The 12,006-nt window shown below is 37.2% G+C and overlaps 1 non-coding gene across 1 annotated transcript; it reads right to left on the reverse strand.

The window, feature by feature from the left end:
- Positions 1–4,117: 4,117 nt before the first annotated feature.
- Gm25267 lies at positions 4,118–4,180 on the reverse strand. The gene has a single exon (XR_003947670.1). It is a non-coding gene; the product is annotated as a U7 small nuclear RNA (small nuclear RNA).
- Positions 4,181–12,006: the final 7,826 nt, after the last annotated feature.

The following is a 12,006-nucleotide window of genomic DNA, read 5'->3' on the forward strand; positions in this document are numbered from 1 at the left end:
CAATTTAAAATTTTAAATACAATTTGATCAAGTTCGTCCTATCCCACTACTCATAGCCCAGCGCCTTGCTCAGCCATCATTGCAGAAGCTTCTTCCTGCAGCAGATGGGGACAAATATGACAACCCACAGACACAAACCATGTACAGACAGAAAGCTTGTAACACACGTCACTAAGTGGGGTGTCTCCATCAAATCCCTGCCCTCAAAAGGAGCAGGGACCCCTTGGAAGAGGAGGCAGTGTGGGAGCCAGAGTGGATAGAGGACACCAAGAAAATGAGGACCTCTAAATGAACATAATCAAGGCACCTATCAAATAACAGAGGCTGAAGCAGCTTGCACAGGGCCTGTACAGGAATGTACTGAATTCTAAATTATTTTTTTTTAATTTTTATTTTTATTATTTTTTAAAATATTTTTATTACATATTTTTCCTCAATTACATTTCCAATGCTATCCCAAAAGTCCCCCATACCCTCCCCCGCCCACTTCCCTACCCACCCATTTCCATTTTTTTGGCCCTGGCGTTCCCCTGTACTGGGGTATATACAGTTTGGACAATGGGCCTCTCTTTCCAGTGATGGCTGACTAGGCCATCTTTTGATACATATGCAGCTAGAGTCAAGAGCTCCGGGGTACTGGTTAGTTCATAATGTTGTTCCACCTATATGGTTGCAGATCCCTTTAGCTCCTTGGGTACTTTCTCTTGCTCCTCTATTGGGAGCCCTGTGGTCCATTCAATAGCTGACTGTGAGCATACACTTCTGTGTTTACTAGGCCCCAGCATAGTCTCACAAGAGACAGCTACATCTGGGTCCTTTCGATAAAATCTTGCTAGTGTATGCAATGGTGTCAGCGATTGGATGCTGATTATGGGGTGGATCCCTGGATATGACAGTCTCTACATGGTCCATCCTTTCGTCTCATCTCCAAACTTTGTCTCTGTAACTCCTTCCATGGGTGTTTTGTTCCCAATTCTAAGGAGGTGCATAGTCTCCACACTTCAGTCTTCATTCTTCTTGAGTTTCATGTGTTTAGCAAATTGTATCTTATATCTTGGGTATCCTAGGTTTTGGGCTAATATCCACTTATCAGTGAGTACATATTGTGTGAGTTCCTTTGTGAATGTACATATATTGACTTCCAGTTTAGTGTTTTTGTGGGATTCCTGAGTGAGCAAAAGAGTGAGTATCTGATTCTTATGTTTCATCTTTTTTTTCTTCTGTTCATTTGTTTTGTCCTGATTGTATTTTAATTCGATTTCATTTTTCCTATTCTTCCTTCCAAACCTTCCCATATACCCCTCTTTCCATCTTCATGGTCTCATTTTTCATCAATTGTTATTATATGCATACAATATCATCCCTAATGTAACCTGTTTGAATTCCTGTATCAGAATATTTTTAAGCTTTTATCTATTAGTTAACTCAAAAGTAATAGAGGTTGTGAATATTATAGTTCAAACTGCTTAGATCAATGTGGAACCAGTAGTTAAAATTGTTCCTCAGAGGAGATGAAAAGCACTTAGATAAATGTAAGCAAGACAATGCATTATCCATTGATGGCTGTGTGTGTGTGTACCTGTATTTGTATGAATATACATATGTAAACATATATGTATTGGCTTTATACACACACACACACATTATATATATTGGCTTAATCCTGTGGGGCAAGAAGCCAATACAAAGAGAGGCTTTAAAATATATTATGATGCATAATGAGTTTTCAAAAAGAGAATAGAAGAACCTGCTCAGAATGTGTAACAGAGTTTGCTTGCAGATGCTGCTCTATAATAGAACTCAAAGGTGATACAGAAACCATAGCAACCCTAAAAGGCACCTGTCACTCAGCCATGCTAATTTCTGCTTCATTAAATTCAGTGGCAAGGAGATGCACAAAGAGAAATAACTCATTTAGCCTAGAGTATTCAACATGGATGCCAGTCTGCCAGTATAAACTATATTATGTAAGATCCATTCTGTGGCTTGTATTATAATTTTTAAAAAATATAGTATGGTATCTGTGTGTGTGTATAAATGGGCAATTATGAGGGAGTCAATTGATGTTTCTATTCATGTATACCTTGCATACTACCCAAAGCAATGTAAGAATACAAAGATACGCAGGTGTTTTTTATTTATTCATAATGTAAACATTAACATCTTTTTTGGCTACTTGAAATGGAGACTTCACAATTTTCATGCATAGTAAACTCACCACAACTAGATTCTTTTACCTGTAGTTGGTACACATGAGCAAACCCTATCCATCTCCCCTATATTTTTTTTTACCTTCCCTAACCACAGTTCTCACTCCAACACTCATGATGTTAACACTTCCATGTCCCCTTTTTAGAATGGTCATAAATTACTTGTATTTCTGTGCCTGGATTATCTTATGTCCTCTAAAGAGCTTTAGATGCACTGATATTGTTACAAATGACAGAAAATGATGGTTTTGTGGATAAGGAGTGTTGTATTCATTGTTACATTTTCTTCATCAGTTCATTAATTAAAGGGATTCTAAGTCATTATGGCTCCAACTGCAATAAACCTGGGAATTCAGAAGTCTCTTCTACATGCTGATCCTTACCTCTGAATAAGCGACCATTGGTGGAATCATTCCAGGTGGTATACCAGCACCCAGGTACCCATAGAGGAGACTTGGATCAACAGCATTTGTTCCAGACCCCACTTTGCCCTTCCCAGTTCAGCTTGCAGTCCCAAAGGAAAAAATGGGCTGTGGAGGCCAGTTTTGGATTTTGACCTGCTTTCTCCTGGCTAGCATCGTGGCAGTATTTGAACACCTGAACACTCCAGGCAAGAAGCAGAATGTTGTAGCATATATGTGTGGGTGTATGTGTCTGTGTGTCTGTGTGTGTGTCTGTGAAATAACTCATAGAGCCTAGAATATTAACATGGATGCCAATCTACTAGTATAAATTGTATTATGTATTTTAAAATTCTTGTATGGTATATGTATATGAAATAATATATTCCATTATAAATAAATTAATTTTATTATAATTATTTATTGCTAATAATTGATGATTAAAATAATTAATGGCATTTAATAAAATTTCAATTTTTTTGTTATAGGAGGTTATATGGACATGAGGACAGTCACCACTGAAGCCACAGATGTCAGGGCCCCTAGAGCTGGAGTTAGCAGTGTTTGTAAGATGGATGTATTTTGAGAATTTAGGTGCTTTGGAAGAGGGGCTTTTATTCACTGGGCCTTCTCTGTAGTACCAAGATTTTTAAGAATACTTTTGAAATATATATGCTTTTTTCTATAATGTTTATATTATTTACATTTCCATGGATAATATGAACGTCTGTTCTTTTCTTCATAGATTTAACATGTACTTGTTAGTGTTTGTCTTTTTGATAATAAAATAGTTATTCTTCCTGTAACTAGATGGTATCTTACTGTGGGTTTGGTTTCCTTTGACTTTATAAGTCTGTAAGTTAGTGGTTAAGTAAGTAAAGATTTGGTGGTGGTGTATTGTTGTTTTGTTTTGTTTTGTTTTCATGGTCTGTTGGTTAACTGAAAGCCTTCCTTTGACAAATATCCTATTTATTTAAATTTCCAATTTTACTGGTGAAAGGGAGGCAGGTTTTCTTGGGTTAGTACAGAACATACCCAGACACAAGATTCTCAGCCCAAAAGAGATTTATTTTCCTAGAGGGTAACGGGGGTCAGGATGGTACTGCAAAGTCAGGCAGCAAGTAGTAGCAGTAGTAGCAGCAGCAGCAAGAATTAAGGAAATAAGCAAGCTTTTTTGTTTCAGGATGGATTTTTAAGGAGAAAAAGTAAAAGTCTTCACTAGGGTGCACTGGTAAATCCTGATTAAGTATATTAGCCAAATAATAAGTTTTGATTGTTGGACCTTGGTGTTTTTTGTCTCAGGATTGAGTCAGTGGTCAAATGAGGTAATAGAACTTGGGGAATAGCTTTGGAAATGTAATCTAAATTACCAAGGTACAGACTCTGCTTGGGAGAGAGGTCTGGAGGAAGGAGTGTTTGAGAGTGTTGGAAGAAACAATTCAAAGTCGGCAATGGGTACAAGCTGACTGCTCTGTGTTCTGCTCAAAACAGTTCTCTAGGTAGTTCGTGGGTTTTCTGACTGAAGTCAGAAAATCTGCTAGACAAAATTTAAAAAGAGCTGTGTTAGCTCTCTAGATAGCTCGGCTCTTGCAAACCAAAGTCCTGTGCTTTATTTACATATCAATTCAGTCATTTACTACAGGTTCCCTTTTGATTATCCCATGAATCATCATTTTATGATATTAGCCCTTTGATTCTTAGAAAAAAGACATCAAGTACTATTGTGTCCCACTCGACCTGTAAGAAAGACGCAACAAACCGGAATCTTCTGCAGCAAAAGCTTTATTGCTTACTTCTTCAGGAAGGCCCCTAACCAGGAAAATGGCACTGCTCATATAGCCCGCAGCGTGATGTTTCAGCACCTGATATGGCGTGACAGCTTCTGATTCGTTGCTCGCCCATCACCCCACTATTATGCCCCGAGACTGGGCAGTGACTAGGAGTGAGTTCACTCTCGCACCTGCGTACAAGGCTTGTTTACTAGTTAGACACAGCAGAGGCCAGCGCCATCTTATAATGGCTATTGCTCGCGGCACGCACAGCTCTCCTCAGCGGTTGCTGGCAGCACACACGCATGCGATTGCTCGCTGCACGGCTCTCCACAAAGTACATTTTTTAAACACAAGTCCTAGAGATTTACCTACCTTTGTAAACACAAACAATAAGCTTAGCTGGGTGGGATCCCTGAGATTTCTACTCCCTTACCCTCAATTTCTGGTCCCTCTTTATTACTTGAGCCATGAGCCTCGTTTTTGTTGTTTCTTTGTTTATTGTTGTTGTTTCTTTTTAAACTATTTTTCCACTTATGGACTCATTAGTGCAACTGCTGGTGTTCTTTTGAGTCCATGAAGCCCCTTATGCAATTGATATTGAATCCTTATATTTTGCATAGCTGAGAAATCTTGATTATATGTACTTGAGCTCATGTTTTCAGAAGTCTTTCCCACAGTCTTAACAGCTGTCCTGAAGGTCACACAATTACCATTTTTGCTGAAAGACATTAAATACCCCCTTGCCTCCTGGAATTGTGCTGTTTCTAATTATTATGCATTAACCTTGCAGGGAGAGCTTCCCCCCAGTAACCATGCCAGGAAGAACATTCCCTAGAAGATGAAAAATATGTACATTAGTATGCATACTAGCTTTATCCCTATAGCAACTCATGGAGACCTGTGTCCTGTTGGTTCTGTTCCAGGGGTAGGAACCGTGTTACACTGTCCATTCTATGGGCGTGCTAGGCCTGGCACTAAAGACTTTTAGCTATAGGAAGAAGGGTAAAAGGCAAAATCTGTTGGCACTATATTTGCTATGCTGAGGCCTGTTATTGCCATGGTTGAGCCAGTTTTACCCACTATAACTGACTTTTATCTTTTGCTGGTGATTTATTGGAATCCCTTATATATATTAGCTGCTAAACCCTTGCAAATTTACAAAGTTTTTCTACTTTTTATGTATGTATGTATGTATGTATGTATGTATGTATGTATGTATATGTGTGTGTATGTATGTGTATATGGACTTGAAATAGATTCTTGTCTCATACACTATATCCTGACCACAGTTTCCCCTCCCTCCATTCCACCTAATTCCCCTCCCAACCTTGCCCTCTTCCCTAGATTTGCTCCCTATCTGTTTCCCTTCATAAAAGAACAGGTCTCAAAGAGATAACAGCCAAACATGACAAAACAGGACACAATAAGATAAGGCAAAAACACTCACACTGAGGCTGAACAAGGCAACTCAATAGGAAGAAAAGAGTCCCAAGGAGGAAAAGAGCAAGCAAAAGAGATAGACATATATCTGTTCCGATTGTTAGTAGTCCCACAGAAACACCAAGCTAACAGCCATAATGAACAGGTGCTGTGCTTGCCACTTCAGTCTGTCTGTGTCCTCTCTCCTTCCCATCCTGCCTCCCTCTCTTCCTCCATCTCTTTCTTTCATTCTTTTTCTGTCTCTCCCTCCCTCCCTCTCTCTCTCTCTGTTTCTCTCTCTGCCTCTCTGCCTCTCTGTCTCTCTGTCTCTGTCTCTCTCTGTCTCTCTCTGTCTCTGTCCCTCCCTCCCTTCCTCCCTCCTTCTCTTCCTTTCATTCTTTTTCTGTCTCTCCCTCTGTCTCTCTATCTATCTCTGTTTCTCTCTCTGCCTCTCTGTCTCTGTCTCTGTGTCTGTGTCTCTGTCCCTGTTTCTGTCTCTGTCTCTCTCTGTCTCTCTCTGTCTGTCTGTCTGTCTGTCTGTCTGTCTCTCTCTCTCTCTCTCTCTCTCTCTCTCTCTCTCTCTCTCTCTCCCTCTCCCTTTCTCTCCATATATGGTTTTTGGAGGTTAGGCAGGCATGTTCAGTTCCACCTTAGGTCTCCAGGCATTATAGAGCATGAGCTCTCTTTCATGGCTTGAGCTTCAATTTTATTCAGACATTAGTTGGCCAGAGCTACAAGTTCTGTGCCATCATTGCCCCAGTATGTGTTCAAGAGAGGAAAGATTGTAGGTTGAGGATTTTGTGGCTGGGCTGCTGTATAGGTGTCTCTTTCAGTAATCTATAAAGTACCTTCCCATGCCAAAGAAACTAGAATGTAGGGATGAAGTCTTCATGAAGGCACTAGCTTTACATCTCCACATTCAAAGACCTATGTAGATGCTGTCCTTTGCAATGGGGTCACACTGTCAGTTTTTAGGGATCTACCCTCTGTCCTAGCATCAGCCAAGGTTGTTTAGGGATTTCCACAACCCACCCCTCTTGGATAACAATTCAACCAAATGCAACCCACTCCACTTGTGGAAGGCTTGCCTGACAAAACAATGACCAATTTAGACTCCATATCTCCCATTACTAGGAATTCTCACTAGGAGCGTTCTTAGAGAGTCCAAAAAATTCCCACTGCATTAGGTTTCCACCACCTAAGAGCCCTGGAAGTCCAGCTGTCTCTCCCGACATTATATTACTCTATCACTCCTTGCTTCCACCTACTCCCTCCCACTTCCATCCCTACCAGATCCCAATTTCCACCCATGAAATCTATTTTATTTCCCTTTCCAGGGAGATTTATGCATCCTGCCTAGAGCCATTTGTTTTAACCTAACCTCTTAGAGCCTGTGGTTTGTAGCTTGGTTATCATTTACTTAATAGCCAACCTCTATTTATAAGTGAGTTAATACCATGTTTGTCTTTCTTGGTTTAGATTACCTCACTCAGGATGATTTTTTTCTACTTCCATCTATTTGCCTACAAACCTTATCATGTCATTTTTAACAGCTGAATAATACTCCATAGTGTAAATGTACCACTATTTCTTTATTCATTCTTCAGTTGAAAGACATCTAGGTTGTTTTCAACTTATGACTATTCTGAGCAAACACAGTCAACATAGTTGAGCAAGTGTACTTCTGGTAGTTCAGAACATTCTCTAAGTGTTTGCCAAAAGAATGGTATATCTGGGTCTTAAAGTAGATCAATTTTCAGTTTTCTGGGGAACCATTATATTGATTTCCATAGTACTTGTACAAGTTCGCACTCACACTAGCAATGAAGGAGTGTTGGCTTATTCCACATCTTCTCCAGCATTATTTGTCACTTGCATTTTTTATCTGAATCATTCTGAAAAGTGTAAGAAGGAATCACAAAGTAGTTTTGATTTTTATTTCACTGATGGCTAAAGATGCCAAACATTTAAGTGTTTCTCAACCATTTGAAATCCCTTTGTTTGAGAATTCTCTGTTTAGATCTGTAATACAATTTTTATTTGGATTATTTGTTTATTTGATGTCTAGCTTCTTAAGTTCTTTATATACTTTGGATATTATACCTTTATTGGATATGTCGTTGGTACAAAATCTTTTCTCATCCTGTAGGCTGCCACTTTGTCTAAAGGATGGTGTCCTATGCCATGCAGAAGCTTTTCAGTTTCATGAGGCTCCATTTATGAATTGTTGATCTTAGAGCCTGTATTATCCATGTTCTGTTCAGGAAGTCATCTCCTGCACCAGTGTGTTCAAAGTGATTTCCACTTTCCTACTAGCTCTTCACTCTAAAATCATGCCTATCCCATTGAATTTCTGTGCTATGACGACTTCTTACTGAGCTGAATTTCTTTTACAATGAAATCTTGGTCTGTAGAATGAATTGGGCTAAGTGTATTAGTGAGCAGGAGAGTATTATTCAACAGTATTAGAGAAAATTGAATTATACTTCTTACAATACTATAAATCCTCCGGTTGTAAATTTCAACATAAAAAGTTTATATCACAATATAGTACATAAAATTTTACTGGTTTTATGTTGTGTCATGAATTATTTTTTAAAATATAATTGGAATCTATACATTAGCTAACATTTCTAATAGTGAACACTATAATAAGATGACCTTTCTCCATTTGTTCCTACAGAAGTAGCGGTCTGTGTAAAGTGATTTAATTACCATCTTAGATGAAATGGTAAAAGTGAAATGACTCAGGTACATAAATGTAAATATCACTTGTACTCTTTCATATGAATATCTTGTAAAAAGTCATTTGCAATGTATGATAATGATTAGATGTGAGAAAAGGAGTGCTTATGTGTATTTGGACAATTCTTACCTAACTGAACACAATGGCAACCGTGAGGAGCACAGTCAGAGTTCACAGTAGCCTGTTACATATTTATGACTAACTATAAGAGAAGAGCTTGAAGACTCAAAATCATGGCATAATATACAGTTACATTAAAATAGCATACTGTATCCATAAATGTGGACAATTAGATATGTTAATTAAAAATCTTTAATGCTTAAAGTGAAATATTCACTGTTCTGATATGATTACTTCTTATTGTATACATATATCAAACTACTGTACTGTGCTTCATAAATTAAGATAGTCATTTAAAAAACTAAAAGATATCTGCTTGCCTAGAAGAAAAATTTATTGAATATGGAATTTTAATTAATGGAGAGTTATAAATTTCTCATATTAACTTTTATCCTTTAGTATGTTCTTTACATATTATTATATCATAATTGTTAGAAACAATTAATAATTCTAAATGTATCCTTTGAAGACTTATATTAACATTTTAGCTTATCATTTAATCTAATTGATAGGATGAACTTTTATCATCTTTGATCTGTCACATTTGACAAGGAATATGCCCTGGTTCCTCTGCCAAGTAAAAATTATTATTATTATTATTATTATCATTATTAATTTTTCTCATGAGCAAGCCAAATACACAGAGGTGAACTTATTTTTACTTGTGTAATGTTAACATGAGATGAATTCATGTCTAACCAACTCACCCATGGTATGTTGCATGCTATTGTTCTGAGGGGTTACATGGTTTCAGTACTACAATGAGATGCTGAAACTCATTGCTCTACTACTAATGTCAGTATCTGTGGCAAGAAATGAGATAAGAAGTATTTATCTGGGACTATTGCGTACTTTGTGTTATATGTTTCCTGGGGAGGCTTTAAAAGGGACTCTGTTCACTGCAGATAAGGCACCAATGACAAACAAAAGAAAGCATTCTATTGAAGTAAAATTTGATAACTTGAGGTTAGTGAGGTTATTTACAGGGATCTGGATAAGGGGATACTCACAGAAATACAGAGGATTCAGTGCCATGAGAACAAAAACCCTTGAGTTCTTTGTACAACTTGAAGGACTATACAGGTATAAGACTTTCCTCTTTCCCAGCTGTCTTTACTGCTAATTAAACATAATGGAGACAAAGGCTTTGTGAATTTTGCAAGTTTCAGGGATTTTCTGAGACTTATGTGTTATGTTCTTCTTAAGTCTTAAAAAGTCTTCTTCCAGGTTAGAAACTTGTTTACTTCAAGGATATTGTTAAACAGCATTTGGCGATTACTTTAGAATGAATTTATTTATTCAAACCAGTCTCTGAATTGATTATGTTCAGTTCAATAAACAACTATTGAACATATTTTATATGCTAGGATCTTGTACTCAAGATTAATCAGGTTATCAGTTTTGTATACAAGACAGATGAGACAACTATAGTTTTACTCTTGTGAAGATCAAATAGGAAATGTATTTAGTTGTTACTGAATAGGAAGAAGGGATGAAGAAAAAGCTTACTGAAAGATAGTGAAGGTATATCCTAAGGGTATAAAAATAAGTTACAGGAGTTGACACCATGTTCTCACTTCAAGCTTTCATAGATTATATTGTGTTTAAATATGTGCTTATATACATAACACTTATACCTATGTCTATTTATGTCTCTTCATATCCCTATTCATATCTATCTGTTATCTATCATCTATTTGTCTATCCAACTTATAAAAATGCTTAATGAAAGTAGCCAGTTTACATCAAGAAACTGTGTTGTGGTCATACAGCTGACTCATTGTCACAGAGACCAATGACCTGAGTTCAAGTCACATGATATAAGAGGAAAACTGACTTCAACAAGTTGTGCTCCAACCCTCACACTCATGCCACGGCATGTAAGACATCCCTACCAAAAAAAATTGATGTAAAATATTTAAAAAAATTGTGATGAACTTAAAGTACTTCTTCCTTCAAAAACAATATGGCAATCTAACACCAGAGCTGTTATTGGCATTCTCATTTTCCCATGTCCTTTAAAGACTGTATCTCTGGGTATGTAAGCTAGTATATACTTGGTCTTCAATTGCAGATAAAATGGTGGATTTTTTTTTTAAAAATGAAAATAACCAATTTATATTTATTTATTCATGAGATTTTTAAAGAGGGCAGTGGCAAGAAGATGTACTTGGCAAGTTAAAGACATGTATGTATGTGTGCATGCACACATCCCAAATGATACAACTCAATTTGCATCAAATTTATTAAGTCAAGTCAATTTTACGGACATTTGGTCAAGAGCTTAATTTCATTTGATCTTCCACCTGGTAAGCTTCATTTCCCACTGTGTATCCCTGCAAATTATTTTAACATTTTTGGACATGGTTAGCAGAAGAAATAGCATCACTGAAGATGTATGATGTAGAAGAGCATCAAGACACATCAAAGAGATAGCAATCAAACTCACATAATGAGTTATAGAATCACATGATCAAAAAAGTGGATATACACGCTGTTGATGAAGACTGAAGATACTACTTGCCAAGCTTATCTTCATATATACTTGTATCTCTTGTCTGCAGGCTTCTTTCATCACTGCTACCTAAGGAGAGTTGTATCCTTTGGGTTGGTACAAACAAGTAATACCTGATTTTAGGAATGAGTCATTAAATTTTAGAAATATGTTTACTTTACTTAGATTTTTAGATGTTTGTAGAAATAAAAATCTGCTTCCTTTCAAAGACTGTGTCATAAGTCAATTATTTGCTAAATATCATCAAGGGATGCATACTTATGTAAGGCTCCATCACGCTGTTAAATGTGTTCCCTGACAAAGCCACTGAGTATATCAGTGTACAAGTGTCTCTATAAAACTACAACAGCCATATAGCCCGTTTGTACCAGTCTTCGGTATCTACATTTTTTTTTTTTTGGTACAGATGGGAAGCAGGACTATTGAGGATGAAGGAGTAGGGAGGGAGTCAAATAAAGCTATTGTTTTGAAATGCCATGATGAATCCAGTCTACATTTGTTAGCTAATTAATAATTTTTCTTCACACACTACCGAACACCTGCCTTGTTATATGTGCTTCCACTCCAAAGAAATGTTTTGAAAACCCCAAATCCCTTGCTACAAGAAGTTCCTGACAGGATTAGCTCCTGTCTCACTTGAAAGATGTAAATGTAGTGGGGATACCTGAGTCTTAAATGTTTCAAGTTTGACGACCTTTTAGTTAATGTTGCCACTGTTACAATAGAGCCCAGGGGAAGATAGCGTGACAGTTGCAAATCAATTGACTTACAGGAAAAGTATCAGAGCTAACTTCTTCAAGATGTTTGCTATTAACATGGATGA

Source organism: Mus musculus, chromosome 8 (assembly GCF_000001635.26).
Source record: "Mus musculus strain C57BL/6J chromosome 8, GRCm38.p6 C57BL/6J".
NCBI classification, from domain to species: domain Eukaryota; kingdom Metazoa; phylum Chordata; class Mammalia; order Rodentia; family Muridae; genus Mus; species Mus musculus.